Consider the following 5,857-nt stretch of genomic DNA (forward strand, 5'->3'; position numbering starts at 1 on the left):
GTGTGTGAGTGGTTGTTTTTTAAGCGCATTTCAAGGTTAGGGTTGCTGCTACCGTGCAATTTCTGTTCCCATCCTGAAGCACCACTTTAGCTAATGGGGCCTCCCGCTGCCGCTGGAGCACGATTTCTGTTCTCATCCTGAAGCAAAGTTCTTAACCCGAGGTACTATTTCTGGGTTAGCGGAGTCTGTAACCTGAAGCGTCTGTAACCTGAAGCGTCTGTAACCCAAGGTACCACTGTAGTAGTAGTAGTAGTAGTAGTAATAATAATAATAATAATAATAATAATAATTTATTATTTGTACCCCACCCATCCGGCTGGGTTTCCCCAGCCACTCTGGACGGCTTCCAACGAAAGATTAAAAATACATTAAAATGTCAGACATTAAAAACTTCCCTAAATAGGGCTGCCTTCAGATGTCTTCTAAACCGTGAAAGCCAAACCAACATCCTGATTAATCTACAGATAATAGTAATAAGGGCTACCTTTGAAGGTGACCCAGAAACTACAACTAATCCAGAATGCGGCAGCTAGACTGGTGACTGGGGGCGGCTGCCGAGACCACATAACACCAGTCCTGAAAGACCTACATTGGCTCCCAGTATGTTTCCGAGCAAAATTCAATGTGTTGGTGCTGACCTTTAAAGCCCTAAACGGCCTCGGCCCAGTATACCCGAAGGAGCGTCTCCACCCCCATCGTTCTGCCTGGACGTTGAGGTCCAGCTCTGAGGGCCTTCTGGCAGTTCCCTCACTGCGAGAAGTGAGGTTATAGGGAACCAGGCGTAGGGCCTTCTCGGCAGTGGCACCCGCCCTGTGAAACGCCCTCCCATCAGATGTCAAGGAAATAAACAACTGTTTGATTTTAGAAGACATCTGACAGCAGCCCTGTTCAGGGAAGTTTTTAATGTTTGATGTTTTATCGTGTTTTTAATATTCTGTTGGGAGCTGCCCAGAGTGGCTGGGGAAACCTAGCCAAATGGGTGGGGTATGAATGAATGAATAAATTATTATTATTGTTGTTGTTGTTGTTGTTGTTGTTGTTGTTATTTTATTATTTTTATTATTATTATCATTATTAATACCCCACCCATCTTGCTGGGTTTTCCAGGCCACTCTGGGCAGTTTCCAGCAGAATATAAATCCAATCCCATCCAGATCCACATTCAGCTTTTAAATAAGCAAACAACCTGCAGAAGTCCCTAATCCTCAGCATAGTGACAAAATACCTGAAAATATGGGGGGGGGGGGGAGAGGTTCTGTTAAGTCACCGTGGAGGAATGACAGTTTAGAGTGGCACCATAGTGCTTTGAATGTATGGCGTCTAAAAGCATCAATAATAAATACTGTATTTTTTGCTCTATAAGACTCACCTTTCCCCTCCTAAAAAGTAAGGGGAAATGTGTGTGCATCTTATGGAGCGAATGCAGGCTGCGCAGCTATCCCGGAAGCCAGAACAGCAAGAGGGATTGCTGTGTTCACTGTGCAGCGATCCCTCTTGCTGTTCTGGCTTCTGAGATTCAGAATATCTTTTTTCTTGTTTTCCTCCTCCAAAAACTAGGTGCGTCTTGTGGTCTGGGGCGTCTAATAGAGCGAAAAATACGGTAGATAGATGATGATGATGATGATGATGATGATAATGATAATAATAATAATAATAATAATAATAATAATATTTATACACCACCCATCTCTCTGGGTTTCCCAGTCTGATCCATTCAGCAACTTTCCCCCCACTGCTGTCCTGCAAACCAAAATGTGCTGAACTCTCTCCTGTTCTTTCTGAGTCTCCGAGCTGCTGCATTGCTCGCTTCCTTCCAGCTGGATCTGCATACATCATCCCCAAACACTTAACACGTGGCCGGCTCTGCCAAGCTGCCTGGATGGTGTCCCGCTGCCCCCGCTTTTCATCCTCAAGACGAGGCAGAAAGAAGCTCGCTGCAGAAGCACAATCTCCTGGCTCCCTCTGAACCGCAGCAGATGGCAGGCAGGCTTTCCACTTCAGTTCCACCGGCTCACACACTCCACCTGGCACGGTGACCCAGCCGCAACCATGCCGGCCGATCTCTTTCGCTGAGAGCAGAGAGACAGGGGCACATGGCTCTGAGTAGCATAGCAGAAGCGCCAGCCTTTAGGAAGGGGGGCAGCTGAGCGATGGAGACACTGCAGAAAGTTCCACCTTCGACCCCCAACATCTCCAGGCAGGGCTGGGGGGAAACCTCCCTGCCTGAAACCCTGGGGAGCTGCTGCCAGTCAGTGCAGACACCACTGAACTAGATAGGCCAGTGGTCTGCCTCCGTGTAAGGCAGCTTTCTCTGTTCAGCATTGGACAAATGGAACTCAGGCGATGATAGCTCACCAACAGCAAACAAACAAATAAAAACCTCTGTGTAGAAAGCAGTCTACCTTTCAGGACCAGCTGCTGGCAGCAGCGGCAGGAGAGAGGCCAGTTGCTCTCATGCCTCGCTTGTGGAAAACAGGATGTTGGGTTCGGAGTCAGTGGGACCGTGGAAGTGTAAGTCTACAAGAGATGTAAAGGTAAAGGGACCCCCGACCATTAGGTCCAGTCGTGACCGACTCTGGGGTTGCGGTGCTCATCTCGCTTTATTGGCTGAGGGAGCCGGCGTACAGTTTCCGGGTCATGTGGCCAGCATGACTAAGCCGCTTCTGGTGAACCAGAGCAGCACACGGAAACGCTGTTTACCTTCCCGCCAGAGCGGTACCTATTTATCTACTTGCACTTTGACGTGCTTTTGAACTGCTAGGTGGGCAGGAGCAGGGACTGAGCAACGGGAGCTCAACCCGTCATGGGGATTCGAACCGCCGACCTTCTGATCGGCAAATCCTAGGCTTTGTGGTTTAACCCACAGCGCCACCCGTGTCCCTCACTATAGGTTTAACATGCAATATTTATCTTCAGGACGGGAAAACTTTTGCAGATTCAGGGCCTGCTCAGCAGCCTCCCAGGGTCCTCATCGCCGGGGCAAATAGGGCCAAAGGAAAAAGTTGGCAGGGCAGAGAACGCACAACTAGGCTAGTTGCTACACAGACACACACTTCTCCCTCTCATAGCTTTGTCTAGTCAAGCTAAAGTCACGAACAGAGTTCAAAGACCTATCCCAGCCAGGCAAAAACACTCCCGGAGGATGCAAAGCTGGGCCTGTGAGGGGGTGTGGCTTGTTGAGCAAAGAGGTGTGGCCTCTTGAAAATTCCAAGGGCCAAATAAGAGGGCTGTGTTTAGCTCCAGGGCCTGGCCCCACCCATTTCCTCCATTTATACCGCCTATCTTTCTGCGTGAGGTCGGCAAGGCAGCCGCTGCAAAAATTCTCTTTTCTTTTTTTGGAAAAGTTTTTATTATTAAAATAATTCAGCATTAATACACACATTGCGAATATACAAGCATACAAACATACATTTCATACAATCCTTAAAAATGTTCAAACATACCTACACTCAATCCCACAGATAATTCCCTTTCCCATCACCATCCACCACCCCTCACCCCACCTTTGTGTTAGACTTCCAATCTACTCAATTGCAATTTCTTTCCACTTCTATTACTTTCTTTCACACACCTTTAACCTAATTTCATGTTTCTTTTTCTGTTACACATTGTTATCCATCTTATTTAGTATTTCAGTATTCAAAACAAAACTTGTTTATTCTAATAGGAGTTCTGATTTTTCAACATAGTTTTGCAAGTATCCTTTAAACACCTTCCAGTCCCTGTCTATTTTCTCTTTTGAGATCCTTCCAGTTTCTCCCATTGTTTTGGATATATTGTAATATTCCAATAATTTGGCAAGCCACTCTGTTTTTGTCGGTATAATTTATACCTCCTATCTTTCTGCGTGTAGGGATGTGGGTGGCGCTGTGGGTAAAACATCAGTGCCTAGGACTTGCCGATCGCATGGTCGGTGGTTCGAATCCCCGCGGCGGGGTGAGCTCCCATCTTTCGGTCCCAGCTCCTGCCCACCTAGCAGTTCGAAAGCACCCCCAAGTGCAAGTAGATAAATAGGGACCGCTTTATAGCGGGAAGGTAAACGGCGTTTCCGTGTGCTGCACTGGCTCGCCGGAGCAGCGATGTCACGCTGGCCACGTGACCCGGAAGTGTCTCCGGACAACGCTGGCCCCCGGCCTCTTGAGTGAGATGGGCGCACAACCCTAGAGTCGGACACGACTGGCCCGTACAGGCAGGGGTACCTTTACCTTTACCTATCTTTCTGCGTGAGGTCGGCAAGGCAGCCACACCATCAGACTATATTGAAAAGAATGATTTATGATGATTCGAAGAGGTTGGAGGCGGGCAGGGGGAGAGAGACATAGATGTTCAAAAAAATGTGGGCAGGGGGGAGATGGAAGGAGAGAAAATTGTTGCTGGGCTTGCTGGAAAGCCTGCATTGCATTTTGTTAAATGGAGGGGGAGAAGGTTATGCTGTAGTTTTTGGTTATCAGACTCCCTCCCCTCAACAATTCATTTGAAAAGTGCAAGTGTGTGGCAGGGGGCCATCTCCTTCATTTCCCCCTCTCTTCTGCAAATCAAAGCACAGACTCATATTTTAATAACTGTGAGCCTTGCCTTCCTAATGGAACAGGGGGGCTTCTTTTTGGTAAGCAACGGGTTGAACAAAGGGTGTAACATCCTGTCCGTTTCAGCCTCCGATAACGGACAGTATTCCAGCATCCAGCCTGCCTGTTTCTGTCTTTGAACCCAGGAGCAAAGTCCTGGCTTCTACCAGCACCGTATTATGAAAATCGCAGGCTCCAGGCCAGGTTCATGCCAGTCTCTGTTTTGATCATCCGAGCCTTGGTCAAAACGGCCTCAATCTCCACCATCAGAAACAATAAATCTAAGGCAGAGACGCATGACAGATACTCTTGACTGTTCTGCAGCCTTGCTGGGAACTACCTTAATATGGGTTGCCATATGCCTGGGAAAACCAGGACACGCCCTCCTTTTGGGGGCCAACATGCCCATCTGGGCAGATTTTTGCATTTTTAAGGAAATGTCCGGGTTTGGGGTTTTTTATTTGGGGATAGGGTGGCCTTTTTTGTTTTTTGGGGGGTGGCGTGCACCTGCTTGCGAGGGCACTATGTCCCAGCAGAAGTGCTGCAGTGAAGTGAGATCATCGCGGCGAAGATCAAGTAGGAGCTGGGGTCCTGTCTCCACTCAGGCCGGCAGCAGCTCAGGCTCAGGTTGTTCTGCAAAAACACCTCTTTCCTGGGTCGGGCTGTCCTCTTTTTTGCCCTTCAAGATATGGCAACCCTACGTAACAGAGTCCACAGGCCAGGGCAGGGGTCAGCAAACTTTTTCAGCCATGGGCCGGTCCACCGTCCCTCAGACCTTGTGGTGAGCCGGACTATATTTTGAAGAAAAAAGTGAACTAATTCCTATGCCCCACAAATAACCCAGAAATGCATTTTAAATAAAAGGACACATTCTACTCATGTAAAAACATGCTGATTCCCAGACCGTCCTTGGGCCGGATTTAGAAGGCGATTGGGCCAGATCTGGCCCCCGGGCCTCAGGTTGCCTACCCCTGGGCCAGGGCTTGGGAACTGTGAGAAAGCCCTCTTCACAGCCCCCCAAATATAAAACAACAGCAGTCATCCGGATTATTACATTTACTCCCCCACTTTCTCTACTCCAAGGAGTTCAATGAGGGGTAGGTTAGGCTGACAGAAAGTGACTGGCCCACAGCCTCCCAGTGCACTTCATGGCCGAGTGGGAAATTCTTCCGGGTCCTAGCCTGACACCATTCTAGTGTGTCCCTAGTGTGTGTTACTACAAGGAAAAAGGTAAAGGTAAAGGGACCCCTGACCATTAGGTCCCTCTTCCTTAGTCTCAGAGGGCGAAGAGC

This window comes from Podarcis tiliguerta, assembly GCF_965153285.1.
Source record: "Podarcis tiliguerta genome assembly, chromosome: 16".
Lineage (NCBI taxonomy): Eukaryota > Metazoa > Chordata > Lepidosauria > Squamata > Lacertidae > Podarcis > Podarcis tiliguerta.